This window comes from Somniosus microcephalus, chromosome 27, assembly GCF_052327205.1.
Source record: "Somniosus microcephalus isolate GS21.2 chromosome 27, FLI_Smic_1.0, whole genome shotgun sequence".
Classification (NCBI taxonomy): Eukaryota; Metazoa; Chordata; class Chondrichthyes; order Squaliformes; family Somniosidae; genus Somniosus; species Somniosus microcephalus.
The window spans coordinates 21,860,069-21,876,392 of record NC_141013.1 but is presented as its reverse complement, the minus strand read 5'-3'; the positions used below and the strand labels follow the sequence as shown (position 1 = coordinate 21,876,392).

Sequence of the window (16,324 nt, the reverse complement as noted above, 5' to 3'; positions counted from 1 at the left end):
ATTTAAACAGTAACTTACCGGGCAGCAAAGCTCAAACCGTTCTCCAGGATGGTGAGTGGCAGCTTTGTGCAGTGCGCTGTTCCGAAACTGGATCTCCTCCTTGTCAGGCTTTTTAGGTGGGACATCCCAGCTTAGGAGCGAAACAGATTGGTCCTGTGCTAAACCTTACTGCTGGCTATTCGATTACACTACCTTTACATTTGAAGGAAGGATTTCTGCGGAAGTGAAACGTTGCTATAAAAGAACAAAGGGTATGGGGAGTTTAAACCAATTTAATACAGCAAAATTACTGGAGAGGAAAGAAGAAGAAATCTGTAGAATGTTCAATTTATCCATACTATAATAAATCACAGGCCCTGGGGAAGCAGCAGCAAGACGCAATACACCAGCTACAAGCAACACTACTTATTCATTCAGAATTCAATAAAGTCAGAGACAGAGTTATGAGTGGTGCAGGCTTTAAGGCAGCAATCATGGTTGAGGAATTATCTGAGGAAGGATGTTCTTGCCATGGAGGGAGTGCAGCGAAGATTCACCAGACTGATACCTGGGATGGCAGGAATGACATATGAAGAGAGATTGGGTCGATTAGGCTTATATTCGCTAGAGTTTAGAAGAATGAGAGGGGATCTCATTGAAACTTATAAAATTCTAACAGGACGAGACAGGCTGTTCCCGATGGCGGGGGAGTCCAGAACCAGGGGTCACAGTCTAAGGATAAGGGGTAAGCCATTTAGGACAGAGAGGAGGAATTTCTTCGCCCAGAGAGTGGTGAACCTGTGGAATTCTCTACCACAGAAGACAGTTGAGGCCAATTCATTAAATATATTCAAGAAGGAGTTAGATATATTTCTTAAGGCTAAGGGGATCAAGGGATATGGGGAGAAAGCAGGGACAGGGTACTAAGTTTGGATGATCAGCCATGATCGCATTGAATGGCGGAGCAGACTCGAGGGGCCGAATGGCCTACTCCTGCTCCTATCTTCTATGATTCTATGTAGAGTGATGCATTTGCAAAATACCCCACAGGTACAAACTCCTACCTCAGTTGTTTATTATTTGCTTTGCAACTGCTTCCCCTTGTCGCTGGCTCCATTCATCCCTCTGCTAGTAAAATATCCAGAATATATTTTTATTTTTTTTAAATAAAGGTGAGAGACTAGTAAGTATTGGTATGCAGAGGAATAGGGCAGGAAAGTGGAGTTGAGGTCGAAGATCAGCCATGATCTTATTGAATGGCGGCGCAGGCTCGAGGGGCCGACTCCTGCTCCTATTATTATGTTCCTGTGTTGGTGTACACTAATCATCACCAAGGTCACAACGCACTTCTGCTGGACCCCTGGATCAATGGTCGATTCTCCACACCTCCTTTGCTCTGCATTCCCTACAGAAATACCTCTAGCAGCGCGTCCTCTGATACTCTGCCCATCAGACAGCTCTAGGACTCATGCGCCCTGGACACCGGCCTCCAAACTGGACATCAGTTCGTCGGTGCTCCAAGCTGACTGCACCCTACCTACAAGCCAACTTCATCCAGCCACGGGACCGCTGGCTTTATCTTTGGACTATTTCTCATTTACCTGCTGCCCCTCAGCGACATCATCCGAGAATCCAACGTTAAGTTCCACGTGTACGCTGACATCACCCAACTCTACCTCACCACCACCACCTGTCAACCTCTCCACTGCCTCAGCCTTGCCAGATTGCTTGTCTGACATCCATTTCTGGATGAGAAGAAATTTCCTCCAATTAAACATTGGGAAGACCAAAGCCATTGTCTTTGGCCCCACACTGCAAACCTTGTTCCAAAGCCACTGATCCCATCCTCCTCCCCGGCCACTGTCTCAGGCTTAACCAGACCGTTTGCAGCCTTGGCATCCTAGTTCACCCTCAGCTGAGCATCCGACCCACATCCTCTCCATCACCAAGACCGCCTACTTCTATATCCGTAATATCGCCCATCGGCTGCCGAATCCTTCATCCATGCTTTTGTTACCTCCAAACTCGATTATTCGAATGCTCTCACAGCTGGCCTTCTATCATTCATCCTTTATAAACTTACTTAGTTTGGCTGCCTGTATCCTACCTCACACCAAGTCCTGTTTGCCCATCATCCCTGTGCTCACTGTCCACCAACACCTCAATTTTAAAATTTTCATTCTGTTCAAATCCCTCCACGGCCTTGCCCCACCCTATCTCTGTAACCTCCTCTAGCCCTACAACTCAGAATCATAGAATGGTTACAGCACAAAAGGCGGCCATTTGGCCCGTTGAGCCCGTGCTGGCTCTCTGCAAGAGCACTTCAGTTAGTCCCACTCACCTGCCTTTTCAACATAATCTTGCAAATCTTTTTATTTCAGCTACTTATCCAATTCCCTTTTGAAAGCCGTGATTGAGTCTGCCTCCACCACCCTTTCAGGCAGCGCATTCCAGATTCAAACTACTCGCTGCGTAAAAATGTTTTTCCTCATGTTGCCTTTGGTTCTTCTGCCAATCACCTTAAATCTGTGTGCTCTGGTTCTCGGCCCTTCTGCCAATGGGAACAGTTTCTCTCTCTCTACTCTGTCTAGACCCCTCATGATTTTGAACACCTCCATCAAATCTCCTCTCAATCTTCTCTGCTCTAAGGAGAACAACCCCTGCTTCTCCAGTCTATCCACGTAACTGAAGTCCCTCATTCCTGGAACCATTCTCGTAAATCTTTTCTGCACCCTCCCTAAGGCCTTCACATCCTTCCTAACGTGCGGTGCCCAGAATTGGACACAATACTCCAGTTGAGGCCGAACCAGTGTTTTATACAGGTTCATCATACTTCCTTGCTTTTGGACTCTATACCTCTATTTATAAAGCCCAGGATCTCGTATGCTTTTTTAACCACTTTCTCAGCCTGTCCTGCCACCTTCAACGATTTGTCCACATATACCCCCAGGTCTCTCTGTTCATGCACCCACTTCAGGATTGTACCCTTTAGTTTATATTGTCTCTCCTCGTTCTTCCTACCAAAATGAATCACTTCGCACTTCTCTGCGTTAAATTTCATCTGCCACGTGTCTGCCCATTCCACCAGCCTGTCTATGTCCTCTTGAAGTCTATCACTATCCTCCTCACTGTTCACTCTACTTCAAAGTTTTGTGTCATCTGCAAATTTTGAAATTGTGCCCTGTACACCCAAGTCCAAGTCAATAAAATATATCAAGAAAAGCAGTGGTCCCATAACCAACCCCTGGGGAACACAACTGTATACCTTCCTCCAGTCTCAAAAACAACCGTTCACCACTGCTCTGTTCCCTGTCACTTAGCCAATTTCGTATCCATGCTGCCACTGTCCCTTTTATTCTATGGACTTCAACTTTGCTGGCAAGCCTATTATGTGGCACTTTATCGAACGCCTTCTGGAAGTTTCTGAGAACTCTGCGTTCCTCCAACTCTGGCCTCTTGTGCATCCCTCACTTCCTTCTCCCCACCATTGGCAGCCCTGCCTTCGGCTATCTTGGCCCAAGGCTCTGGAATTCCCTCCCTAAACATCCCCACTTCTCTCTCCTCCTTTAAGATGCTCCTTAAAAACTACCTCTTTGACCAAGGTTTAGATCACCTAGCCTAATGTCTCCTTCTTTGGTTCGGTGTCAATTTTTGTCTGATTACTCTTCTGTGAAGCACCTTGGGGCGTTTTACTTGGTCTCGCAGTTTGGACATAAGTGGGACCACTTCTGTATTGATAAGTAACCCTCCCCCCACCAAGAACCAGCACAACCTGTCTCAGATGGCTACTAGCCCAATATTTCACAACGCTCTCTGCCAAGCTCGCCCTCCACAGCTGCAAGAGCACAGATTGATGACATTCTTCATCCCTTTCTTCCTTTTCCAAAAAAAAATGAATCCCAAAACAAAATCCCATATTCCATTTTTGAAGTGCTGAATTGAAAAATGCTGCCACCAAAAATCCAACCAAAAACATGCAAAACATAAATTGTCCAAAAGTAACACCCACAGCTCTCAGAAGCCTACTTTGCGAGTGATCATGGTATAAATACAGCTGGTCCTCCTTTGAGCCGTTACTTCCCATCTACCTCGAACCAAGTTCACCCATTTCATATGGGCGAACTTAGTGCACTACATGGAGATTGGGGAATTGTGCATTAGAATATAAAGAGTAAGCTGTCGCACGTTTTGTAGGAGTGCACTTTAGGCTGGCCTAAAGGGTTGTGCAAAATAAGCAGGGGTCTGGTGATGTGGATTGCCACCCCAGCTAATGGCCATGCAAAATGGAGCGAGGATTTGTAAGTTACCTGAACTGGTTAATTTGAAACTGAAATGACATCCATCATTAAATACAATGTGTATCCATTGAACTAACTATTAAATTGTTCGGTTATACTTCCAAGACAAACATAGAACTGGTAATTTGTGATTTCCATTGCAGGCAAAAATTAATTAGTGTAATCACAGAAATACAGGCAAGAAAAGGTTGCATTGAGAAAAGGACTATTGTTTAGGTTCCCAGATATGGAAATGTAATGGCCAATTCTCCAGCTCTAGATCAGCATTAAAAACATATTCTGCTTGAAGCACAACAGGTTTACTACAACGGTCAGACTGCTTTTGTTTTCTTGTCAGTCTAAGGAATGCACGTGAAAGAACTGTAATCCTTTTCAGCTTTATATCAGCAAATATTTCAAATTACTATCCAACATATTTTGACCATTCTAGTTACGTAAGCCCATTTTGTATTATTTGAACAAGAAAAAAAGAAATGACCTGGATAGTGAGATACAGGAATAGAATTTCTAAATTTGCCAATGACACCAAACTTGGGGTGTGGCAAAGAGCGAGGATGATACCAATCGACTGCAACAGGACATAGAAAAGCTAGCAGAATGGGCAGACAAGTGGCAGATGGAATTTAGTACAGAGAAGTGTGAGGTGATGCATTTTGGCAGAAGGAACAGGGAGAGGCAATGTATATTTAATGGCACAGTTTTAAAGAGTGTGCGGGAACAGAGGGACCTGGGAGTTAATGTTCAAAGGTCCCTGAAGGTGGCAGGATATACTGAGAGAGTTGTTAGCAAGGCATATGGGATATTAGGTTTCATAAACAGAGGTACTGAGTACAAAATTAGAGAAGTTATGCTGAATCTTTATAAAGCGCTGGTTAGGCCACAACTGGAGTATTGCGTCTAGTTCTGATCACCACACTTTAAGAAGGATGTGAAGGCCCTTGAGAGGGTGCAGAGGAGATTTACCAAAATGGTTCCGGGGATGGGGGATCTTAGCTACAAAGGACAGGTTGGAGAAGCTGGATTTGTTTTCATTAGAGCAAAGGAGGTTGAGGGGTGATTTGATAGAGGTGTACAAGATTATGACAGGTTTGGATAGGCTAGATGGAGAAAGGCTGTTCCCACTAGTTGATGGTACAAGGACTAGGGGACACAGATTTAAGGTTTTGGGCAAGAGATACAGGGGGGAACGTGAGGAAAAACGTTTTTTACGCAGCGAGTGGTGAGGACCTGGAACTCGCTGCCGACGGAAGTGGAGACACTCAATGTTTTCAAGGGGAGACTGGATAGGCACTTGAGGGAAATAAACTTGCAGGGCTACGGGGATAGAGCGGAGGAATGGGACTGACTGGATTGCTCTGCAGAGAGCCGGCATGGACTCGATGGACTGAATGGTCTCCTTCTGTGCTGTTATGACTATGGGGACGATTTTCTCAGCCACAAGGAGGCGGGACTGCCGGGAAAATGGCAGAATTTGGGGCGGGTGGCAACCCGCCTCCATGCTATCTTCCCAGGAGGCGGGTTGCCATCCCGCGCCATGTCCTATCTCCTTGGAGGCGGGAAGGGATTAAAGCCTATTAACTGCCTGTTAACAGGCAGAAAATAGGATTATCCCGTTTTTGCCCTCACAAGTGCGGACTTCCCGAAGGCTCCAAAACCCACCAGGGTCACCAAGGCGAGTAGTGGTTCTGCGGAGTACAAAAGTGTGGTGTGAAGGTAAGTGATGGGTGTAAGAGTGTAGAGGTGAGTATCTGAGGTACGTCCTAAGTGTTTTTAAAAGTGTACTTACCTTGGTTTCTTCCTGCAGGCTTCAGTCGGTTTCTATACGGAGAGTCTCGCACCTCCGTATTGCAGATGAGAGATGGCCGTTGCATTCTCAGATGCAACAAACATCTAATTTTTGTAAAAGAAAGAAGGTTGATGAAGTCTTGTATGAAAGACCTCATCAAACTACACAGAATGTCAGTGTTTGACAGCTTCACAGAGCTGTCAAACGATGACATTTCTTCTTTCAAAAATTCTTGAGCGATGAATCGTCATACGTTGACGTGCTCTGCAACCAGCTTCACCCTAATTGGCCTGCTGAGCCCGCCGGGCGGGCTTAACAAGGTCCAATCAGGGAAAAATCCCGCTGGTTGGCCAGAAGTTGATGGAGGCGGGACTGAAACCCGACAAGTGGGAGTCCTGCCTCCAAAAGCTTCCCATTGAGAAAATCAACCCCTACGACGGTATGACTTGCATTTATATGGCGCCATTCATGACCACCGGACATCCCAAAGCGCTTTACATCCAATGAAGTACTTTTTGAAGTGTAGTCACTGTTGTAGTGTAGGAAACGCGGCAGCCAATTTGCGCACAGCAAGCTCCCACAAACAGCAATGTGATAATGACCAGATAATTACAGTTTTAGTGATGTTGACTGAAGGATAAATATTGGATAACTCCCCTGCTCTTCTTCGAAAAATACCATGGGATCTTTTACGTCCACCTGAGAGCGCAGACGCAGTTTAACGTTTCACCCGAAAGACGGCACCTCTGACAGTGCAGCACTCCCTCAGCACTGCACTGGAATGTCAGCCGAGATTTTAGTGCTCAAGTCAACCAACAACCTTCTGACTCAGAGGCGAGAGTGCATGGCTGAACATGCATGAAAGTTCACAAGAAGAGAAATTGAAACAGCTCCTTATATCAAATGTGTTTTATAATTTGCTGTTATTTCTGCTACTGCATTGATGGAAGGCAGTTTCTGATACAAAAGCAACAGTATAACTTGGGAATTCTTATGGCTGATAACTTGCCTTTTCTCTTGCAGATGTCGACATTTCCAGCATTGTATGTGTTTATTTCAGTATGGCTCAGGAGTCAAGGTTAGCAGTCTGACTCTCAAATACATTACCCGCAAGAGATATGAAACAGTCTCCTGGAGTTTGCACAGGTTGTAGAACCCCAGCCTGGTGCAAAGCCAGGTTTTAAAAGTGTACAAGTGGGCCCCTGTTCAGGCTGGGAATTTTAAAATTGGTGTTTATAATGTTAGGCAAATGTAAGTGATCCCACCTTTAGTGTTGTAAGTATTTTCTGAAAATCACCCTTTAAGCAGAGCTCTGCAAATGTCTACAAAAATACAAATGCACAGGGCTCCTCTGACATACAACTGGTAGCAGAACTCAGCTCAGTTGCTACACAGAACTTAAAAGAACTGTTCTCAGATATATGTGGTATAGCAGCAACCTTTCCCCTTATCGTTCCACTTTCAAATGTTGATCTCTTTGGAATATAAAAACAATACAATGCCACAGGACTGGAACTCTCAAATGGTTTCACTAATTAGTGGCTCTAGGTGCAGTCGCTGCTTTGCCACTTGAAAAGCATCAGGGTGGGGAGGGCAGAGTCAACTCAGCAGAGAACAACACTGCCAGTTATTAGACAGATGGGGAGACGGCAACTGAGAGGGCAAGGAAAATCCCATCAAACCACAAGAAAACTATCCAAGTTCCTTCAACATGTCAAGTGGAATGGGCCATGTAAGGCAATAGCAAAATTAATGTTACTGTAATTGTCAAGTGCCTCTAACTTTAGATGTAACAAAATGATTTGCAGTTTTTCTAGATTATACGTATGCTTACATAAAGTGAATCCACTTGCACGCTTACCAGCAATGGAATTAAATGAGCTCTTTACTGGAAACATCCCAGGTCAACAACCTTGGGTTCATCAGTACAATCCTCCAGAGATATGAACTCTAATCAACATACACTCCGCTTCTTCAAAGAAAGCCGTGCCACATGCTATCAAGGGATGATACGTCTCCGAGCACGATTGTGATTTGAATTTCTATCTACAATAATCTTCAGTTTCTTATCATCCTCTTGGTGTGGTGTGCTTTGTAGAGTGGGTCTTTCTCATGATTTGTTACAGAACAATGAAAATAAAAGCAGATTTATAAATACCAGTGGCATTAATTGCCGGTTTTTGATGGTCATATGCTCAGTGCAAATTTTATGTTGAACTGAATTTAGTGCATTTACAAAGCCTTTTCTGCTCTGGTAGGAAGGGTAGACACTTCCCCATTAGGAGTTAGGGAAAATGATCCCATGCTGTTCTTCGCAGCTTCTGTCGAGCAGTATTGCCCGGAGTATACTGCATAGTGTAGAGTTGAGGAAAAAGTAATCGATCTGAAACGTTAACTATGTTTCTCACTCGATAGATGCGGCCTGAACTGTTAAGCATTTCCAGCATTTTCTTTTTTTATTTCAGATTTCCAGCATCCGCAGTATTCGGCTTTTGTTTTAGTGCATTAGGTCCAAGGCCAGTTCAGCGGGGAAGTGAATGAAACCATCTCTGCTACCTTGGGAGTGAAATTCTAAAGTTCTAAACAAGTAATCAATCTCTGGAACCCTTTATCTATTCCCCCCGCCCCACCCACACCTATTACAGGAAACTTTGGTTTGATCCACCGGCAAAATTCAGGAGTCGGTTCAGTAAGTTTTTTTTTCTTTTCGTTGCTTTTTTTTCCCCACTAGTCAGGCTCTGCAAGGTCTAGCTAAAGCTGTTGCTTAGCTACAGAGATGCTTGCAAGCTACGGCCGACTGTTTAGAAGCTGCAACAGGGTTTGTTGCTAGATACAGAGCTCAAAAGCTTCCGTATGTTTTAACATTAGCGCTGGTTTGTCCGGCAGTTGATGGGACGGCAACAGCTCGGTCCCGTCGGTGCCGGATATCACAAAGTTTCCTGTACTCCCTGCGTTAGCATTAAAATTTCCACCCACGCCCAACCTCTGGGTGTTTCTGCCAATATGAGCAGCACTCTCTTTTTTATACCATTTTGTATTGATTTTCACCAGTGCGGCATCACAATGCTGCAGAAATATCTATAGGTGCTGCAATAATATGCAGGTTTTTTCTTTCGAAAGCCTCTATCAATACTACTTTCACGATGGGAACATTGCGCTTTTTCATCTATGGTAACATTACAGTTGTGATTATTTTTCCTTTCATTCGGCATTGTTTTAATTGCATTGCAGCAGCAATGGCTTTTGAGGCACTGGTTGGGGTCTAAGGACAGTGCTAATCATAGCAACAGTGGTGCAGATAGCAGTGGAATTGAAATGGTTCTGGTAGAATCCCACAGTTTCTTTGATCCAAGTCACATGGGTAGAGAAGGGGATGCGGCAAGATCAGTCACAGGAGCAACAGGATTTATTTAATAACAATATACTAGCTGTAATAAAGCAGAGCAAATTAATTCTGAGGTGGCATAGTTTGCTTTTGTCTGGTTCTGAAACAGTGAGATGGTGGTACATCTAGTGGTGATGGTACAGAGATACCTTAGGAGAGAGGGGGTGACAGAACTGTAATTGGGACTGGAATATCTTTGACTTCTAGATGTGGGAATAAAGGATTTTGCTTTGACTATATAACATCCCCTGTATGTGCAACTTTGTAGTGTCAGGGGTCAGTTATTGGAGTCTCGATTGTTTGTGAAATGTTATATTAGCTCCTGGTGAGCCAAAGGATGCCAAGGCTGCAGTTCATTCACTTAGGTCAATAGGCAGTACATTTTAATTATAATAATTCAAAGCCTCCAAGTCAAGAGTCAGATCAACAAGGTTAATATTTAGTAAATATCAAAGACACATTAGGAACATACAAGAAATAGGAGCAGGAGTCGGCCATACAGCCCCTTGAGCCTGCTCTGCCATTTAATAAGATCATGGCTGATCTTCTACTTCAACTCCATTCTCCTGCCCTATCCCCATATCCCATGATTCCCTTAATATCCAGAAATCTATCGATTTCTGCCTCGAGTATGCTCAATAACTGAGCATCCACAGCCCTATGGGGTACAGAATTCCAAAGAGTCACAACCCTCTGAGTGAAGAAATTTCTCATCTCAGTCCTAAATGGCCAACCCCTCATCCTGAGGTGATGACCCCTAGTTCTACACTCTCCAGCCAGGGGAAACATCCTCTCAGCATCTACCCTGTCAAGCCCTCTAAGAATTTTAGACGTTGCAATGAGATCACCTCTCATTCTACTCAATCTCTCCTCAGAGGACAACCCTCTCATCCCAGGAATCAATCTAGTGAACCTTTGTTGCACCATCTTTAAGGCAAGTATATCCTTCCTTAGGTAAGGAGACCAAAGCTGTACACAGTACTCCAGGTGTGGTCTCACCAAATCCCTATATAACTGCAGCAAGATTTCCTTACTCTCTTATATTCCAAGCCCCTCGCAATAATGTTAATACCAATTGCCTTCCTAATTTTTTTTTTTGTACTGTATCTGCATATAGGACTGGAAAAGAACATTGCCATCTGGCTAGTCGCAATGTCTGGAAAATACAATACCGGGCTTGGCCCTCGTCAAAATTTTTGACAGGTACTTATCCAACTCACTGGAATTTGCTGATAAGATAAGCCTCCACTACCTCCCTTGGCAGTCTAATGTACACTTGAAAAACAATACAGCACTTTCAATTCAGTGTGGCCACAGTAAAATAACCCGAGCGCTCTCTGTCGAAGGGCAGTTGGGTAAAACATTTTATTGCAGTAAAAATTAGATTTTGTCATTTACCAATACCGATACGCAATGAACGTTTTCATTGCTTCAGATTTTGCTGTGTAGTGGAAACCATGATGTATTGGTACTGTGATTCAGTGTTACATAATGTCCAACTTTGAATATCATCCCAAAGTGCTAAAGACTGCCGAGACTCAATGCTAGACTTACAGAATCCAACCGAATTAATCCTTATAATCTGTGGTTTATTTCTTCAAAAACATAGTTCCTTTACTGAATGCAATGGAGTTTCCACTGTAACCATGGAACACATTAGAGACATTTGTAATGATGAGGTTCTGTGCTACCTTTTGTATACAAGGGGTGGAATCTAAGAAGGATGATTTTTGCTATATAAAGAAGATACTGCAAAAGTAGTTTGTAAGTAGCGCCAAGACTGGGGTATTTATTTCTGTCAGACAATCACATGTAAAGTTCCCCTGGGGCTCGGCAAGGACTATATCCTCATAAGGATCTCCAGCTACAGGCAAAATACTAGGATTACTTTGGGATAAGACAGTAATTTTCAAAATTCACATCATAACAATGCTTTTAAAAGGAGATTGGCTTTTGGGAAGATTCTTACAATAGCAGCAAGTTTTTTGAACTAGAAATGAGCAAGACAACACACGATATTTGATGAATGTTTTAACTTCTACATGATCTAAAGAAAAACATATCGAGTAGCGTGCACTTTCCCCAGTCTCCAAAACTACCGGCCTTTCAACGACAGAGAAGTCTCCCCGAAAACTCACCAAATGAGGTGAAAATGGCCCTTATGACCTTATAACAACATTGGCCCAGATTTTCCCACAACAGCGAGACTGGTGAGCTGCAGCGTAAATCTCACCGTCTAGCGTGCCGATCTCATCCCAGAAGTGGAGCGGAGCTATGGTAACCACCGAACTGTTTTCGACGACCATCTAACGGCAGAGCTGCACAAAAGTCCCAGGAAAATATGAAGTTGAATAATTCATGGCTTGAGTCACTTACTCCATAATTTCCTCTTTCTTTTGTGCTGCTCAAGGGTCCCTATGATGGAGAGGCACCATTCCAATGACACAAGTCCCCAGGAAAATCTGGACCATTTTTTCTTTACAGGTCCCCACGTCCTAAGTCTGCTCCATAAAAGGATAATTGCCAAATATTTCAAAGCTGCCACCAACCTTGCACGCGGAATCCAAAGACTTCAGTGAGTGGAGGTTATTTTCAATATTAGATTTAAAACCAAAGGTCTCAATAGAATGAGGTTAAATAGATGGACTGTGAAAACCACAATTATACTCGGCCCAATTAAAAGGAAACCCATACTGCATTATTGCATTGTCTCATGTGGTTAGAATGATTTTCTACTGGAAGTATTCTCATGAATTTCCCAGTTTATTTTAACAGCTTTATTGTTTGTTTAATTTTCTACTTCAGTAAAGAAACATCTAATTGGACAATTTTCAGTAGACAGAACAGCAAATATATGGACAGTTGGGGAAAAGGCACGTACTTATGAATAATTTTAATACCACAAAACAACCCAAAAAAAGCTGAATGCCTCAATTTAATGGCCTCTTCAAAAGACTACGTGAAAACCCAAATCGAAGTCAGACAGCTATTATACGCAAGCTGTACATTAAAAACTGTAGGACACTGAATGTCCTTCGCATCTTTCGGCGCACAGCATCTCATATTACATACACTTAACTTGAACAGGTTCGAAAGAATTTATAATGCAGCTTTGTCAGCAAAGTAATAAAATAATCCTGAAGGACAAATTAAGCACTAAGATGTATGACAATTTTACAAACTCAATAAAGGAAAATTGTTACAGATCATAAAGCCATTTCTCCCAGGATTAGTTTTTGGAAACTGAAAAAAACAGATTTAAGTAGCTTCCTAAACACATCAATCACTTATTATCTGTTCAGAGGTGTTCCAGGACTGAACAGCAGAAAAAGCAAAGAAAGATTTACACAAAGCTTCTTTCAGTTGCTTGACAAAATGTAAAGGTGGAGTGGTTGGGCATCTGCAATTTCTTTGTAAATTAGTGGTTAAGGTATCCAAGTGAAAAGAGAAATCACGAGAAACATTTTTAAAAAGCTACACTTGATGGTAGCGGCATCTAAGCTTATTGTCCTTGTGGGGAACATAGTATATACCATGGAGGCTTGGGAGCACATATAAAGTTTAAATTAATGTTCCCATTAATTTTCATATATCTCAAGTTGCTGATATTAGCAAATCTTAGTGTTTTGATTTATCCACCATTGAGGCAAGAATCCTAAAACCAACCTATTCCAAAGCTCCACAAAATTCACACTGAGCAAGCCAGCTTAGAAACAGGAGCACAAATGGGACAGCGTTATCGGGGCGCAGAAGGCTGAACTGCCAAAGCTTGGGGCCGCAATTTGGATCCCCCTGCTCGCGGGTGCTGTAAGCAGAGGCTGAGGTTTCCCGGTAACACAAGCCGGTTCAGTTGTCTAAATCAGTACGTGTTCGAAGGAAAAGAACTGAACTCATGTAATGCTGTGAAGTGTTAGATATGACAGGTTTTAAATTTGCTCTTTACAATTTTGTACTATTGATAAAATATGTACATTTCCATGCTATGCGTTGAATGGTTGGCCTCCATCCCATAATACAACAGCAAATGATAAGCATTCGTAATACAATGTAATTCAATGGCAGTTCAGTCATTAACCTATGTAATAAAGTCAAAATTTTAATTTCCACATCAACAATGAGTTTCTAATGAGTTTTGTTACCTTCTGTGATGGTTTACCTCAATAGCATAAAAGTCTTGGCTTTTTTTGGTTTAAACAACAGATATCTGGGAGTCCTACCAGAAGAGTATAAAACAAGTTGGTTTGCAGCTGGCATTTACCGGTCTCTCAGTTCATGATATCCAGTAAACTAAAAGATTGCGTTAGTTCTTCCAGTCAGACATGCAGCTCCTTTATATTCCTTTTATTTACTATAACATTTCCAACTGATTAATCAATTGTGATGGCAGAGCCTTAATGTAAGTACAGAAACAGCTCCAAATCTACAATGCATTGTCAGTGATGATGTTTGCTGAGTAAAGTTAAAAATGCTCAAAGAAGTCCGAATCAATGACTTATTCTAAAGACCAAAAAAAAACTTGTTTTACAGTCTTCTAGGACTCCCAGATATTGACTATTTAAACAAGAAATGTAAAGACTTTTATGTTAATGTGGTAAGAAAAGGTCACAGAAGGTAAGTGGTTAGGATTTGGAATGCACTGCCTGATAGGGCGGTGGATACAGGTTCAATAGTAGCCTTCAAAAGGGAATTGGATAAATACAAGGAGAAAAAAGCTGCAGGGATATGGGTGAAGAGCGGGGGAGTGGGATTAACTGGACTGCTCTTCGAAAGAGCCGGTGAAGACTCCTTCTGTGCTGTACTATTCTATGATTCCATGAAAACACAGGTTAGCAAGGCCGTAAAAAAGCAAACCAAGCACTAGCATTTATTTCTAGAGGGATAGAATTGAAAAGTAGGGAAGTTATTCTGAACCTGTATTGAACCTTGGTTAGGCCACACTTGTAGTACTGCGTACAGTTCTGGTCGCCATATTATAAAAAGGATATAGAGGCACTGGAGAGGGTGCAGAGAAGATTTACAAGGATGATACAAGAAATACGAGGGTATACATATCAGGAAAGGATGAACAGGCTGGAACTCTTTTCTCTTGAAAAAATGAAGGCTGAGGGGTGACCTAATAGAGGTCTTTAAAATTATGAAAGGTTTTGATAGAATGGATACAGAGAGAATGTTTCCACTTGTGGGGAAGAGCATAACTAGAGGTCATCAATATAAGATAGTCACCAAGAAATCCAATAGGGAATTCAGAAGAAACTTCTTCACCCAAAGAGTGGTGAGAATGTGGAACTCGCTACCACAGGGAGCGGTTGAAGTGAATAGTATCGATGCATTTAAGGGGAGGCTGGACAAGCATATGAGGGAGAAGGGAATAGAGGGTTATGCTGATAGATTTAGATGAGGAAAGACGGGAAGAGGCTCGAGTGGAACATAAACGCCGGCATGGACTGGTTGGGCCGAATGGCCTGTTTCTGTGCCGTATATCCTATGTAATCAACAACAACAACAACAACTTGTATTTATATAGTGCCTTTAACATAGTAAAACATCTCAAGGCGCTGCACAGGAGTATTATAAGACAAAAAATTTGACACCGAGCCACATAAGGAGAAATTAGGGCAGGTGACCAAAAGCTTGGTCAAAGAGGTAGGTTTTAAGGAGCGTCTTAAAGGAGGAAAGAGAGGTAGCGAGGCAGAGAGGTTTAGGCAGGGATTTCCAGAGCTTAGGGCCTCGGCAACAGAAGGTACGGCCACCAATGGTTGAGCGATTACAAGCAGGGATGCTCAAGAGGGCAGAATTAGAGGAGCGTAGATATCTCGGGTGGGGGGGCGGGGGTGGTTGTGGGGCTGGAGGAGATTACAGAGATAGGAAGGGATTTGAAAACAAGGATGAGAATTTTGAAATCGAGGTGCTGCTTAACCTGAAGCCAATGTAGGTGAGCGAGCACAGGGGTGATGGGCGAACAGGACTATGTACTATAATACTATGTAATATGTAAGTAATAGGTACCTTTAACATAAGGATAATTATAAACTCATATTTTCATTGCCAAATGACAAAAGTTGGATGTCTCACAAGCATGAAATTCCAATCAATGCTTAATCTTTAAATGTATAGTACTGCAAAACTATGGCTTGAGCAGAATTGTCAATTAGACTGCAGTTATACTGTCACTTCCCCATTGGAGTTTTCATATCAACATAAATGTGACAGCATAGCTCAGGGGTCAGGTCACAATCTGACTCCCGGGCACACTAAAGCCAAATGGTACAAGACTCCTTCTGGGAGGCTGTCTCACACTAGTTTCACGGAATCGAATATGCAGGGATGCAAATTGCAGCCCCCACAGTATAACTGTGGTTTTGCCAACTGCACTTTTCAGCTACTGGTTGCAGGCTAGTAGACAAAGAGAGACCCATTTGACCCATCTTAGCATCCATTAACAAAGGCCATTGTGTCATCTAACTATATCTTGAATTAATCTAATGTTTTCACTCTATTACCATAACTGGGAAACAATTCCAACTGGTTTTGCACAAAGAAATTCTTCCTAACATTTGTCCTAAATTACTTTCTTTACCCGTTTTAGTCTTCCCCCTCAGCCTTGGCCTACCTTGTAGTCGTGACCTAGATTTATCCATCTATACTCTTGTATACTTCTATAAATTCCCTCCTCAGTTACATCCTTTCAAGAGTCCCAGTTTCTCCAGTCTTTACTCATGACCCAATCCTCATGATACCAAGGACCAGCCTTGGACTCTTCCCTGCACTAACCTCTAGGGCATGAATGTTTCCCTCGTGCCTTTTTTGTTTAAATATGTAGAGTCAACTACACAGAAACTGTAGTGTCCGTGTGTAGATAAAGACACTGAAGACAGG

General features: G+C 42.7%; 1 protein-coding gene across 3 annotated transcripts in view; it reads right to left on the bottom strand.

Moving 5' to 3' along the window:
- The window catches only part of atp8b4 (ATPase phospholipid transporting 8B4), a 286,247-nt gene that overhangs the window by 260,018 nt on the left and 9,905 nt on the right, over positions 1–16,324 (bottom strand). The gene's annotated exons all lie outside the window — the stretch shown is intronic.